This window comes from Ixodes scapularis, unplaced genomic scaffold (genome assembly GCF_016920785.2).
Source record: "Ixodes scapularis isolate PalLabHiFi unplaced genomic scaffold, ASM1692078v2 PGA_scaffold4__175_contigs__length_147842914, whole genome shotgun sequence".
Classification (NCBI taxonomy): Eukaryota; Metazoa; Arthropoda; class Arachnida; order Ixodida; family Ixodidae; genus Ixodes; species Ixodes scapularis.
The window spans coordinates 123,487,810-123,504,045 of record NW_024609879.1 but is presented as its reverse complement, the minus strand read 5'-3'; positions in this window follow the sequence as shown (position 1 = coordinate 123,504,045).

The window sequence follows — 16,236 nt, the reverse complement described above, 5'->3', positions numbered from 1 at the left end:
CAAATCGCAATATCAAATGCCCCAGATGAGAATTTTGCCTTGCCCGAAGGTGAGATTGGATACTAGACTCCAAAGGCACACCACCCGTGCGACTAATGTTGCGCGTGGCTTTCTCCTCCAACGTTAGGGAAAGCGGCCATTCCCCGGAAGACAGAAATGTCGGAATGTTTTCCGCCTAAGTGGCTAGCCCCAAGCAGCTGCGAAGAGCAGTTCGGAGGAATGTGTCAAGGTCCCTAATTTGGGCTCTTCTAATGGCTAAAAGAGGGAGCGAGTACAAGATCCTGCACATTATGACACCCTTATAAAGTTGGAGAACAGCGCGTTGTGGAGTGGGGGGGGGGGGGGGGGGGGGGGGGAGGCCGCAGAAGAATCCTTCAAGTTGTCTCGCAAGTGCCGTCGGCATCGACCAAGTGTCCTACGAACTTCAGATCTCCAAGTCACGCGGTCGTCCAAGACGACTTCGAGAGAGGTGTGCTGTCTAACCTTCTTAGTGGTATCCCAGCAATTTTCAGCTATAGTGCGTTTTGTGGTGCTCGACGTGGCAGACCGGTATAGAAGTAAAGCTGTTTTTCAGCTGAGAGGGTAAAGCCCAATTTTGATACCCTTAGCGCCATGGCATCAACGGCCACCTGAAGGCGATTGCGAATAGACCCGTTGCAAAAGGTACAGCACCACGACGGTATAGGGAAGTTTGGGAACCCTCGGCACAGATCATGCGCTTCCTCGTTGCGCCTCCGCGATTGCGTGCGTGTCCCGGCAGCTACCGCCAGCAGCCGTTGCAGCCATCCGCCATCCCGCCCATCCGCCGAGTCGTACGTCGCTGGCGGCGTACCGCATCTGTGGCAGCATAAAGGCATCGCGACAGGTGAACTTATTTGAATACGGTATTCGTCGTAACTTACCTTCACGTAATGAAGTGTCACCGAATCTATTTAGTTTGCACCGCAACCGTGGCAGGTTTCGACCAGGTTCGACAAAGCGTCGGTGCAGCAGACGACAGAGCCGGTGCAAAGGAGAGGGATGAGAAAGGGGCAGCCGTTGGCTCGTCGCTCGCCCGACTCGGCTGCTCAAAAGTTGTTGCCGTGGTAACCTGCGCCTGCTCGCGCTTGCAACGTGTTAGCGGGAGGAGGGACGTCGGGAGGGGCGTACCGAGGACTCCCATTATTCGTCGCGCGGCGCGCGCGGGCTTTTGGGATTTTCGGAAAGGGTTTACCGCGATCGCGTTCTTCGAGGATCTGACGCACCAAATTGCAACATAATTCGCGTATATGGCCATTCTTGTATGGAGATTGGAGTGTCCTGTTGGTAAGCAACCAAGGAGGGTAGCTATCGCAATGTTGAAACGTAGGGGGCTCAACATGCTGCCTTGAGGATCTCCTCGGTCTTTTGAACGTGGTGGGCTTACAGCTTCACGTAACCTGACCTCGGATGGTTCGTTCCCCTACTGAAAAAAATTGTATGAATTTATTTTTGATATGTTTATTGGACACATTCTCATATCAGTACTTATTGGTTATTTCATATAGTTTGTCATGTCACATATAAGTTTCAGCTAGGCTAGGTGACGCTAGGTACGTACCGCCCAATTCATATGCTACAAAAATACTCTCATTTGCTCACGCCATCATTACACTTCAGGCACCTATTATACACATTACGCATACCACTAGCATCAGCTGAACATATACAACAGGATGCTCGATAACTACTTCTGAGCTCTGCGTTTCCGCCTTTTATACTGGTCGTTTTGAAGTTATGGTTTTTTTTGGTGGCCACCTAAGCAATACATAATATTTCCAGCATGCCGATTTTTTTTTTCAGCAATGTCATACCTCTGAGAGTATTTTGAGCGGCTCCTGGGATGAATCTCTTAGTAAACATTAAACGCTGATTGCATAATTAGTTGAAAGGCAATAAAACAAGCCGCTCCACTGTGGTTCCAAGTCACGTGCTTGCTTCCCCGCACGGCACGTCGTATACTGAAAAAGAATTCTGTATGAATTTATTTTTGATATGTTTCTTGGACACGTTTGCATACCAGAACTTATATAACATATCAGTTCTTATATGTTGCATATCCGCTTTTGGATATTTCATATCAGTTTCATATGTCGCATATCAGTTTTTACATATTTCATATTCGTTTTTTGATATTTCATCTGTCCCCCAATTCCGAGTTGCTTCAGCAGGTGGATGATGGTGAAGTGAGGGAGAGTGTCGAATGCACGACTGATGTTTAAAGCGACACAGTGTATCATCTTCCCTGTAGCTTCTGCCTCCTCGAGGGTTGACGCGATATCTTGTCGCCGGCGCACCTTTTTGTTCGAAAGCCAGCAGTTCTGGTGGAAACGCTTTCATCCTATCCAATACACAAGTGAGACGTTGTAGGACCATCCGCTCAAGTAGTTTTCCTACACAACTTGTAAGTTAGACTGGTCTGTAAGACGAAGGCAGCGAGGCCGGTTTTCATTATTGGGATGATAGTTGACTCCTTCCATGCGTCAGAAATGATGCCGGTTGTCCGTACGAGGTTCAGTTTCTTAAGAACATCAATGTTGTCGGCAGGATCGACATTTCTGACGCATGGAAGGTGTCAACTATCATCCCAGTACTCTATCATCTCTATCATCCCAATAGAAAGAGACGACATTCGAGATGGCTGCGCCATTGTGGAAAAGGCGTATGGATCACCTCAAATCTCTGAGGCAGCACCACTGCGGTAGCGCTGCTCTCGGTACTGAGCATGCGCAGATGCGTCACCTCGCGCGGAGTATGGTCTCTGCGCCCGCGCAGTGCCACAGACGGTGTGGGCAAACGCGGTCTTGTTGGTAAACAGTGTGTTGGTCGATACTCTGCGCTTCAGAAGCGTACAAAGTAAAACTCAAAATTAAAATGAACCGGAGTGGCGTGTCGCAGAGCTATAGAGCCAGATAAAACTAGTCAGACAAATAGAATACAGTCTGAAATGATGCAGCTTAAACAGAAACAGCACCTAGCCACTGTTTCGCTTCCTCCGGTTAAGCGGAGTGCAATACTCAGTGCCGAAAAGGGAGGGCTGATCACCAAAAGCAAAGAAACATTTGCGTAGATATTTGTTTATTACGTGATGCAATTAAACAAGCGTGTATTATGGGGATTTCCATACCAACAAGAAAAGTCACAACTGATCAGTCGCTGGTGAGCTGTAAAAGCAAACAACGCTGTGGCCATTGCGGCGTTTACCTTCCAAAAGAGCTATGGCCGTCAACCGACACAAGCCGGAAGGGCTTCCGGTAAGCACCATCAATCTCTGAGTAATATATTCTGTAGATTCGATCGCGTGCTATGAGTTGTCGCGCTGTGTTCGACGTTGGCGCACATGCATTCATGGAGAGGTGCCAACGTAACAGGCGTAAGCAAATGCTTTGGGCGTGGATACTACCGAATCATGGTAACGAATGATTGCCACTAAACATGACTTCCTCCGAACTTATCTGTCAGAATTACACGGCTTCCTCGAAGGGTTTCAAGTTCGTAACCTTTCTTCCTTGTAGATTTTGGCGAACGCACAGCGTACGAAAGATTTGGCGGAATAATATGCTTCCGTGAAAAATCGTACTCTATTTTTGGTGAAATGGAAATATAGATTTGATAGTTTACACCTCCAAGGTCGCAAATCTGTTTGCCTAAATAAATAGTCGATCCCGGTCACCAGTGATGTGTGATCCTTCTTGTTGTTGGGCACGGCACCTGAAATACGTCTAGTGGTGTCTCAATAAAACCCTTCCATGACACTTATTTTTACAATAACGTAATGATTATAATTGAATTGAATTGAATTGAATTGGTTTTATTCAGACACAAGGTCTCGGATGACAAGGCAAAAGACAGATGGGTTGTGCCTGACTTGGCCCTATCACCAGTTTACATTGCTCAGCGTATAGTACGACACGTTGAAATATAAACACAGAAACCACGGGGAAACAGAACGGCCCACAAATAAAGATCAAAACAACATAACTTATACAGTAGTCATGTCATAACAATTTTCGGGGACATGGGATGCACTAGAATAAATGAAGCTCAACCATTGGATACAAACACTTTTTAAAAACATTCATTCAATGGGACATGATAGAAGGTACCGTTTTATATTTCTTTTAAAGGTATGCTTTGAGCCGCATTCATGAATCATTTCTCTTACGGCCGGATGTTTATTTAAGAAATCAGGAATTAAGTACGCTAATTGAGTATGTCCGTAATTCGTCCTTGACCAAGGTATTCTATAAGAGTCATACCGAAGATTGTATTGTATATTTCTTGGAAGGAATGCGTCAAAAAAATTGGACTGGTCACGATTGAACTCATTAAAAATGTGGATTGAAAGTTTAAGCTGGAATAACTGACTAATATTAAGGAAGCTATGTTTTAGAAAAAACGGCGTTGTGTGGTCGGTGCGCTGAAGATTTTCAATACAACGTACTGCTCTTTTTTGCAAAACAAACAGTCTATCAATATTTGTCTTAGTCGTTGAACCCCAGACTAGTAGACAGTAATGAAGGTGGGAATGAACTAGTTAATAATACAACTGACGTCTTAACCAACCTGGGACAAGTGTTCTTATTTTGTATAAAATGCCAATAGATCTAGAGATGCTTGCATGAATTTTATTTACATGTGGAGTCCAGCTTAAATTTTCTTCAAAGAGAATTCCCAAAAATTTGTAGATACTGACACGCTCTATCGGAGAGTCTTGGAATTTTAAAATAATTAAATTTTTTTTTTAAATAATTAAATTTTAAAAATAAATTAAAACAATAAAACCCCTTTGCGAAGAGGATCTGTGCGAATGGGCGAATTCCGTTTTACAGCAAGCGTCGACGACTTAAGGTGACGTCAGAATTATTAGTTGGTCTACATACGTTGCAAGTATGACTTGTGAAAGATTGGTGTTGGTGTGTGCAGATTGTCCGGTGGTGCAGCGTTGCCAAGGCGTGCACACGACACGTCAGACTCGTGATCCAACAAAACGTGTTCCCTCTTATGATATCGTGCTATTTAGTAAGAGGGTTTTTTTGAAAACGTGTATTCAGATGATAACAAAGGAAGACATATACCGTAACCACCTGCATCTGGTCAGAATCTTTATGTTTTAATGCCAAGCTGAGTTATTCATCGGATATGACAGAAAGTCTGTAGGCCCGTAGATTACGAGAGACTCGCACTTTACAACGATGTCAAAATAGGTTGTTTCAACCAACTTCACTGCCGCAATTTAAAGTACGCCTTGAAACAGCTACGAGTGGAACTGAAAATGCAAATTTGACAATGTTTTATTGCAGTTGCTCTCGAAAGCCGTATGCTTTTTTGGTGACATTACACATTGAAGAAAAAAAAAATAACGCAGTGATACAAACAAGGCAATCAAGATACGCAATCATTACAAATATTTTCATGGTAAACAATATGATGATATTTTCCGAGGCACGTCAAATATCCAAGTGCGGGTTGTGAAGATGATGGTTGACGCACGTTCCAGTCTGAATCTCTGCTTATACTGAAGGTAGATCTTGATTTCTTGAAAGCGGAGTTGGCAGAGTTGGTCTGTGGATTCAACACAGCGCGCTAGAAACGAAGACAAACTACAACGGGTGTACACAGGACAAGCGCAAAGTTGCTCTAATCTCTACTCGTTTTTTGCTTGGGACCCCCACCACACCCTTTCCTTCCAATTAATTTTTTGGCGTATATTGCACCCTCTTTTCCCCCTCCCTTTGACTCACCCATATTCAATCAATCAATCAATCAACGTCTATTGGACATCACCAAGCACAAAGCACAAAAATGATGTTTTGAGCACAGACAAAAAGCCACAAGAGTGCGGCTTGACTGGGTCTGAGCCCCATCTACATATACATAGCCAGATTACAATGTAAAAAACAAGCAAAAAAGGTTTACCAACAGCACCGGTAATAATATACAACAATAAACAAGTAACGCAACATGAGCCATCACTTTCTACACATTAAACAATTAATGTACGCAGAGATATACAAGGCGAAAATTATAGATCTAGATGTATAACCTAGCTGTAGGGTACACGAAAGACTTATTTTTCTTTCTTTCTAATTATCGTGCGCATTCAGTAAAAATGGTAATGTGTAACAGAAATGAATTTCCGTAATTCGTGCGTGCATGAGGAATGATCCATGTTTTAGTGTGACGTGTTTTATAAATGTTAATGTTTCTTGTTAATCTAGATAGTTTTTCAATGCTGTTGTTATTTCCTTTCTTGCCATCTCAGTACCGATTAAGCACGATATATCATTATAAAAAAAATTGAACCGGAAGTGCGTTAAGACTGTTGTGTTCTGTTTTTTTGCTGGCAACACTGTACATATCATAACGTCATCTGGCAACAATTCACTGGCATAAACGAGCACTTTTCGTTCAACGTTCGAACGGATTGGTCGGCCCTTTCTACGTGTCCTCAGGAGACCACATACTGGCGACGAATGAAGACCGTTGAGGAACCCTGTCGGACCTGCGACTGCCTACTGGGATCTCTGAGGGTAAACGGACGGCAAGTTCGATTACAGTCCGTCACCACCGCCGTTCCTCGCTACGCCGGCACCAGCCGGCGTGCCTTGGTGGCAATGGAAGTTAGCCTTCCTCAACTACTTGGAAGCCGTTGGCGGCGATGACTTTGCTCCAAAACGCAGGAAGGCTATTCTTCTCCATGCGCTGAGCCTGGAAGGACAGCGGATCCACAGTAGTGTGGGACCGACCACTTCGGCACCCGCCATCAAAGAAATAGAAAAGGAAGGAGTCACCAAAGGGCATGACGAAAAGAACGTATCCGACGAAGCACTGGCAGGGCTGAACAACCACTTCTCGACTACGACGAACGAACTGATGGAAAGACATCGTTTTCGTCAGCGCCGTCAAATCCCAGGTGAAGCGTTCGAAGCCTACGCCGCCGCCCTGCGTGAGTTGTCGTCGGACGGCGTGGAGCCGGCACGGCGATGTCACTGTCGCTCACGCAATTTCTGCTACTCACGCAGGTTAGTGAATTGTTTGCTGTGTAAAAGTTTTACTGTTTTTATCTTGCCGGTCCGTCCCCCCCCCCCTCCCCCAAGTGCTGTCTAACCGCTCATTCACACTGGAAGCGGATCCGCGTTCGCAAAGCGGTTGCGAACGCGGTTGTATAAAGATCCAGTACAGTTGCACGCGCACTCGATGACATCATGTGCGCGTGCAATTGTACTGGATCTTTATTCAACCGCGTTCGCAACCGCTTTGCGAACGCGGATCCGCTTCCAGTGTGAATGAGCGGTAACTGTGTAAAGTCGAATTCGCTTGTGAAGTACCTTACACGTCATCGCATTTTCTCGCTTCGGCAGCTTGCGTTTTATATTTCATTGCTTTTACTGGGGGGGGGGGGGGGGGGGGGGGGGGGGCGACGTTGAAATAAACCCAGGTCCTGGTAATGAGCCGACTGTGCAGATCATTTTGGACGGACAACTGGAGATGAGGCACAATTAAATAACATCGAAACGAAACAAGTAGCGCAAGGGTCCACCCTTGGAGATTTAAAAAGGCGTATTTTATCCTTGGAAACCCGGGTTTCAACACTTACGAAGTTGGAGGGGGCCGTGACAGAGCGTAGGAATAGCTGTCAGAGTGTAGGAATCCCAGTAAAAGGCTGTCTTTTAGCTACCGTGGCCTACAAACACACACGCACGTGTGTTGTGTTCCATGTTGTACAACGTGGCAAGTCACTTCTTGGATTGGATGCCATTCAGAACTTGAAACTTAACATCCACGGTAACAGACTCAGCTGTCTACGAACGGTCGCGCACGTCACGGGGGGGGGGGGGGGGGGGAGTCGCGGAGGGGGGGAGGTGGCGGGCTCCCGCTCAGGATGCCGCTGACCCTCGTAACGCCACTGCTTGTTACGCTTGCTACCCATTCCTCGAGATCAAGAAAAGTAAGCAAGGAGAACTGTCTCGGGCAACCAAAGAAAATATTCCGTCGGGAAGAAGCACCAAGCTTTGGCAACGCCATGTCAAGTTTCAGGAGACGCTGACTCGGTTGAGGAACATCGCCTAGAAGCTTAGGCGACGCCAGTACAAATTACGATTGGACTAGACTCTGTTGAAGAACAACGTCAGGACGTTTTTACGTCGCAGAGAACCATCGACATTTGAACGATGGCATCCCGCCCGTTTCCAGGGCTTCCATGTGAATTAGCTATATTTCGCTTAGTTGTTTTTTTAGGGGGGGGGGGGGGGGGGGGGGCAGGATTATGTTGTTTTGATTGTATGCTGGCAACGCTGTGTATATCATAACGTCATCTGGCAACAATTCAATGACATAAAAAAACATTTTCGGTTCAACATTCGAACGGATTGGTCGACCATTGTTCGTGTCCTCAGAACACCACAAAGACTTAAAAAGTGGTTCGGTATGTGCAACGTAAGGAGAACCAGAGATAGCGCACACAGCTTTTTTTTTCTTTTTTTTTTTGTAGTAAAAAACGTTTAGTATTGTTTTACTTGGTTGTGTTTCCCCAAATTAGGTGGCAGTAGTTGAGGTGAGAAAGAAAAATTAAATTTGTAAATAAGCAATTTTATATTAGCGGAGAGAGAAAAACGCAACATGGATAAGAACACCTACAACGCGAGAAAGTTTATTAGCAATTATTGCAATATATTGGCTCGAAACTAAGTGTTCTTCAAGTACAACTCCTCGGCTTTTAGCTGAGTTGTATTTTCCTAAAAGAATTCCCGTGATGCGCTTTTGGAAAGTATTAAATAATGAATTATACTAGTTGCGAGAGGTAAAAATGTGGATCCTATGCAGTTCCTATAGACCTTTTTCGCATAACCTCAAACCAGCCAGTAACTGACGTACCCTCGACCTGGTGCATTTTTGGATTGCCCGCTGACGCAGGGTACGCAACCGCAAAGGGTATGGGCGAAAAGGCTTAAAAACAAACGTCGTGGATGAGTTAGTTCTGCGTGCTCCTTTTTACCGTGCTACGATTTCCGAAAATCTACGGTTGTCTGGCTACCACTGCGCGGTCATCGCATGGATAAATAATTTTAAAAAAGCATAAGAACAATAACCGAAAGTGTGCCATGAGCACAAGAAGCTGCAGCGCGAGTATGGGTGCAATGTTATCGAGCTTAGCATTTTCCCCAAGAATCCTTATTTATGAAGTCAATCGATTGCGAGATTGAATCGCGAGAGATTCGTATCAGACTCAACGTCACGTTCAAGCTCACGACCACTTCGTCTACGACAAGAGGACCGATCTTAATTCCCGGCGCAGATGGTACAATTAGGTTATCACTGCAAGCCCCATGGTATCTGAGAGGTATGAAAAAGTCTACATGCCACCACTCAAGATGGAGCTATCAAATGCCAAGAGCTTACCTGCATAGGCTACATTGATTGATTGAAGTCCTTTAATGACAAGGATGGCTCAAGGCCGCAGTGGGGAAGAAGGGGAAGGGGGGGGGGGGAAGGGTAGTGGAGGGGGTTTGGTCATTTCAACATGTCGGGCAGGGTACTAGGGCAGTCCACTCGCGCTATACCGCTCGGTATAAGCCACTGATTTTTCCATGATCTGCGACCGCCTTTTGGGCATCATCGTCTGTTTGTATAATAGCAGTAAGGGCTGCAAGAGAGGTCACTTGTGGGTCGTCGATGCGGTCTCGGCCCCGTGCGAAGGCAGGACAGTACTTTATAAGATGCCACAAATCTGCGCGGCACTGTTGGAGACAGTGGCTGCATCTTGGTGGTGCGGCTGATACAGGTGGCGGCTGCCACTTACTGATTATGTGTGGTGTGTAGGCCGCGTTCGCGATGACTTTGTTTATAAAAACTTCTTGCTGCCTAGAAAGTCCTTTGATGACAGGCGTCTGGGGTGTAGCCTCCATGATACGCTGTTTGCTAGCGGTCTTAATGGAGGTGCGAATGAAGTGCATGTACGCTATATGCCTGTTCAAGGGTGTTTCGGTCGGATCCAGGTGATAAGGTGTCTGGAGTGTGGGATTGTCGGGGTGCGGGGTAGCGTAAGTGTGGTCCGTCCCGCGTGCCTGTACGGCTGCTGCATGCGCCGCAGCATTACCCCCGTCATTCGCTGTATGTCCTGGGGTCCAGAGTATGGTAACCTTAATGCCAAATTCTTGAAGCATCTGCAGTCTTTTTCTAATTTGATTCGCTGTGGCGTCTTCCGTGGTGGAGGAGGATAGTTCCTGCACCGCTGCGAAGGAGTCGGTTAAGATGCGATATTGGTGTCGGAGGGCCGCGTCTCTGTCAGTGAAGGCTGTGTTCTGTACGTCCTCCAGTGCTCCCCAAATGGCGAGGAGTTCCGCATGGAGTGCGGTGCCCTGTGGGAGAGCACATGAGTGCTGTCCTTGTATGCGAGGGTCGGTGTCGCAGATCCAGGCCATGCTGACTCTGTCGTTTCTTGCCGTTGCGTCCGTATAGACGTTGACAATGTCTGCACTGCTAGCGTGCCGGCAGCTTCGGCTGCGCCTAGCCTCTGCGGCCAATCTGAGCATAGGGCGGTTGGTGAAGCTTCCATGCGGGGGAGTTTCCCAGGGTGAAATGATCCCACTGACGTCCGGCATTGTATCGCACCGTCGCCTTTGGTCCCATAGGGTTGTCAGCTTTCCCTGGTAGGAGTTGTCCAAGCGGGACTGCATTCGGATACAGGCTTCGGTAATGATGGTCTGGATCGGAGGTATTGGTGCCAACTGATGGAGGAGGGTCATCCTAGTGTGCTTGGGCAGCCCCGTTACTGTACGCAGGGTGGCTCTGTGTAATTGTTCTATGTCGCGTAGGTCTTTCGGAGAGAGTTCGTATACCGGCGCCCCATAGAGGACTCTGCCTACTGCAACCGCACGCGCAAGGGTTGCGGTTGAGCTTTGTCGCGCCCCGCCATACTTGTTGGACATGCGGCGGACGGCGTGAAGGAGGGGTGTCCAGTTCTTACGTAATGTTTGAATCCACTTGTGTGTGCTATTACAGCTAGCGATCTGGGCGCCAAGGATGCGAATATGTCCATTTGTTGAGGTGATTGGTGCCGAGCCGAGCACAAGGGTGATTTGCTTCCGCGGGTTGGTGACTACATTAAACTGCTCATATATACTTCGCTGTGGAAACTCAATCAAAATACCCCACCGTCTTCGTCCTCGTTCTCTATAGGAGGCAAGGTGATGGCCTGTGAGTAGCCAGCTGGATTCAACCGCACAAGCTCCAACCAAGTTATTGCAGCCTACCATAGCCAAGTCTAGCCAAGTTCCCCCCATACCCACACCGTTGCCTACCCAGAGAGCTGTGCTGCCAGAACTAGCTGGTATTTCCTTTTCTAAGCCGCTAGACGGCGTCGTCGGCTCCGCAATTCTCAAGATGGCGGCACCGTTAAAGATGAGGTCTATAAATATAATGTGCACTTTTTGTTAGCAGTTCCGCCTCATGACTAGGAATTTTCTCTACTGATCCCTTATCACCACCAACACACGGGCTCTTAAAAAGACACTGAAATAAAAACACATCTTTTAAAGAGCTCATTTGAGACACGTTTTTCGTTTTCTTAACCTTTTAACAAAGAAAAAAGATTGTTCGAGCTAGGCGGTTAGCCGCAATTTGGCTGGAGGAAGCGCGCCATATAGGGGCCGCCCAAAAAAAGCAGTTAACGACGTTCCATTTCTCGGCTCTCATTATTTGGAGAGACGCTTGAGGTTTGAAATGTTCCTTGTAAACTTCTTTATCCCTGCCGTGACAGTATTTTTATCGAATTTTTTTAGACTTTTTGTTTTCAGAATTATTCCGAGATCGCCTCTTTCGCATTCGTGTGAGACGATAACTAGCTTGACTGACGGCGTCCGCGGAGTACTAAATGAGTGCAGCTCGTCCAGCTCCTCTACTTTTATCAGCGCGAGGTACATTGCGTTCGCCGAGGTGTTTAGAGGAAGATCTTTTCAAGCGACGTAGTTGGCATCAAACAACTGTCGCAACTACGGGCCTCGGAAGCGCTCTGCGGTTGCTTGTTTTCGTAGCGTCCCAAGTCAACTATGTTTCTCCATCTGGTTTGATTTGTTGATTTGCGCGTGTTGATGCTGAATACAGATGTTGGTTCCCGTAAAAGCGGCCCCGCTGCTATGTGAATTGCGCAACGGTGATGATTGTAATCGTGGTTTCAGTACCGAGAAGGTATACCTACACAGGTAAGAGGAAGTTTCGAGTCATTTGGATGGAGGCCACCGGGCGTTCGGCTCGCATCAAGGTCGTCCAGTTATGTTTCCATAATTTCGCTTCGAAAGCTAAGTAGCTCTCAAATTTTCAGTGCACGTGACTTGCAAAAGCAAATATTTTCAAATCGCGTTTTAATTTTTTTGTCAAAACGTTCACACACTTTGCTCGCGGAAGCCGTGCGAAAACAGTAAGAACAGAAAACCTGAAATGACTGCAAATTCATTCTGTTGCTTTTTTTAGTTCTCTCGGCTGCTTTTTACCGCATATCGGCATACGTTGACCGTCGCTTGTACTGTACCATGACTCGTGCATTGTGGAACGCTAGAAGGCCACTTTTATGGTCGTGTTTTGCCGTAGCCTCCTACATACATACAAACCCGGCAGTTCGAAGACGAAGCCATAGAGTTCCCGGTCGCAGATTTGGAGCGCGAGGATCTGGTAGCCCCGAGCATTTCTCGGGGAACCTGGACGTCAGCGCACATCTTTTGCAGCGGCGAGGACCCGAAACATGGTTTTCAAACTCGACGAGAAAAGAAGCGGTAGCGCGAAGAACGTGAGGAGCACGGCGGACATTCCATCGCTCGGGAGAAGTGTGTTTCGGCTTCTCGCCGCAAGCGGGAAGCCCGTCACGTGTCTGTCCTCTCATCCGTTATCTGCCGCTCTACCTTTTCAATTTCGGCGGCCGCGTCTTCTGGTGATCTGCCAGGCGTTGTCAGTATTGAGGAGGCTATGGTTTCCGTCTTGAGCGGCGTCGCCGTCGCGGTGGGCGTAACCGCGCGTTGCATTATGGGACGCGTCCCATAGTGACGCCGCACGTGACGTCACCGCGCGTTACATTCTGGGTAAATTTCCCCGCTAATTAGAGCCGTAATATATTCCCGCTAATGTTAGCGCAAAAAATTCCCCATAATTTTAGCCGAAAACTTTCCCTTCAAAAACTAGCTGAAAAATTTCCCCGCTAAATTTAGCGGAAAACATCCCCCCCTAAATTTAGCGGGGAATTTGTTCCGCTGAATTTCGGAGAAAAAAATTCTTCACTAAATTTTGCGGGAAAAATTCTCCGCTAAATGCAGCGGGAACAATAGGGAGTTTTCGTAGACCGCGTTGCCTCCTCCGCTAAGCGTTCCGCAACGAAGAAGTTGCTACTGCGCCTGCGCGCCGATAGCCTTGACTGTGGAGTTCCCGCTATTGTAGCGGGTTGCGGAGGGCCTTGCGGGACGGCGAAAACGATCTACGAAAACTCCCTATTACCACTCTATATTTAGCGGGGAAACTTCCCCGCTAAATTTAGAGGAAATAATAGAGAGTTTTAGTAGATCGTTTTGGCTCTCCCGCTACGCTATACGCTAGAGCGACGACGCTACTGCGCATGCGCGCTGCTAGCGGAAACATTGCGGAGCTGCGGAGGCTAGCGGAGGCGCGCTAGCGGGCGAAAATAGCGAGGGGCGTAGCGCGGCGTGCTAGCGTGGCTGTCGCGAGAACGAGTCTTGGCGAGATGAGGGAGACCCAGCGAGGGACGCTGTTCAAGATGGCCGCCACGCCGCGTCTACTTGGTCTGTGCGTTTCGCGATCGTGGTTCTAAGGGGTGGATTATACCTTGCTGCTGCGAGAAGTACCCGCGACAAAGCCGTTCCACGACTGCAACAGGTAGCGATTCATGGCGGATATACTAAACGCGGCCACGGAAAGGAGAACAAAAAAAAAAAAAAAAAAAAGAAAAAGCTTCGCAGTTTTTGGTGCTGTGAGCGAAAGGTGCAGCCCCCTGCTCGGCCGCTTTGTCGTGAAGACCAAACCGACTAAGGAAGCGGAGCGAGCAGGCGGATATGAGGGATTTCTGTGGCGCTTCATTTTCGGTGAACAACGACGCAACAGATGAGCTACAGTGGTTGTCCTTTATTTTTGAAGATTTTTCTCGGTGGCTTTGGCACTTGACTCATATCGGATTGGCTTGGACAGCTTGGCCGACAGTTAAACATAATAGTCACCTACTTACAAAAGAAGCAACGATTAGCACGTTATTCAATAAAAAAAACAATATTTTATTAAGATAACGACGTTAATAAAAACAATTGCAAAGGATTGCTTTACAAATCTGTTTTACGCGAGCCCTAGTGTCCGAAAGAGCCGCTAGTGGCGTTGCGTTAGCTCTCGTAACGTTGTAATCCGTAGCGGGTTGCGAACGTTCTACTAAGACTTAAAATGGTAGTTCCGCTACGCTACATATAGCGGAGGTCGTAGCGGCTAGCGGATAGCACAGCGGGAGTGACTGAACGATCTACTAAAACACTCTATTGTCCCGCTGAATTTTAGCGGAAAAATTTCCCCGCAATTCCCCGCTAAAGTTAGCTGGAAATTTTTTAGCGAAAAATTTCTGCTAAATGGGAGGAGAGCAGAAGAGGAGGGGAGGGTACGGCAAGGGGGAGGGGCATACTTTCTCTCCATACCTTGCCCTCCTCCTCTTCAAGGGCAGCGCTCTTATTCGGCGTTACAGAGGATTCAAACCGTCTTTAATTGTTTTTTTTGTTCTTGTCTATAAATTGCGGTAGCATTCGTCACGAGACTCACGACGCAGTTCACTGTGAATACGACGACGCAAATTTTGTGTAAGCACTTCATTTTATTAGTTGTTTACGACGGAATCATTTGCGCCAGCGCTACTGCTGCACGCCACTTCAAAATTGAGTGATCTGTGTAATCGTTTTACGTGCTGTCTGAGTAATCATTTATGTTGAAGCTGTGTCCCTGCCCTCTTTGATCATCCACCAATTAAAGTCACTGGATCTGGGAAAGTAGCACCATTGCCCTCCCGCCCGGTTGGCCGGACACAAAAAAGAACACCAGCATACAGACGACAAAACTTCTCAAGGTGATTGGCTGATCGGAATCGCCTGCCATGGCGATCGCCATTTTTTGGTCTTTCAAATTTCCGAAGCCTCGAGAGGGTCGTTCCAACCAGTCGCACCAAGATCACAATGGATCATCATTGTACAAAAAGCGTTCATCGGCCAATACTGACCCCTTTCGAAATTTCACGTGCCGATTATTAGAATGGCGGAACCACTGCACAGTGGCGGAACAACTGACATCGTGGAACGTGCAAGTAATTGAATAAGATAGCAAACATTGGAGCGCGACCAACGCTAGTAGCCGACGAACAAATCAAACAGCGTCTAGAGTGCAACGTCACGGTGCTCATCACCTTTCTTGTGGGTGTGTTTCATTTTCTAACACAACGAAACGCACAAAGTGTGCCGTGACGTTGCGGTTTTAGTCCACCCAAGGTCCGGGATTTTAACAGCTGCCAACAGGGGGCAGTATTTCGGTATGGGTCTATAAGCGTCTTGGGCATTGTGCATGCAAGAAACTTATCAGTCATGCTTATCTGCCCAGATCTCTTAAAATTATATGTTGCTCTTCTTGAGTGTTTCAAGACAGTAAAGTTATTTTTCAATTCTTCCTAGCCCTGACGTTGCACGCGATGGCAATGCGAAGATGTACGCCATCCCATCCGGCGTCCTTTAGGACAACCTCTAGGCATGTGACTCGAGACCGCCCTAGACGACCTCTAGGCAATCTCAAGGATGACCTCTAGAATGACCTCTAGGATGACCTCTAGGATGACCTCAAGGATGACCTCTAGGATGACCTCAAGGACAACGTCGAAGGCGGTGTCTAGAATGACCTCTCGGACGACCTTTAGGAAGAACTCAAGGAGGACCTCAAGAATGACCTCAAGGATGACGTCATAGAGGATGATGTGAATAACGACGACTAGGACGAGCTCTAGGATGACGTCAAGGGCGATCTCGAGGACGACCCTTATGACGACCTCAAGAAGGACGTCGAGGGCAACGTCTTAAACGACGCCCTCTTTGACGTCCTAAACGAGTTCAAAGACGACATTTAGGGCGGCCTCTCGGACGACCTCAAGAACGATTTTTAGGACGACGTTCAGGTGGACGTCCGCATGCTCGCGGCACATGCGTA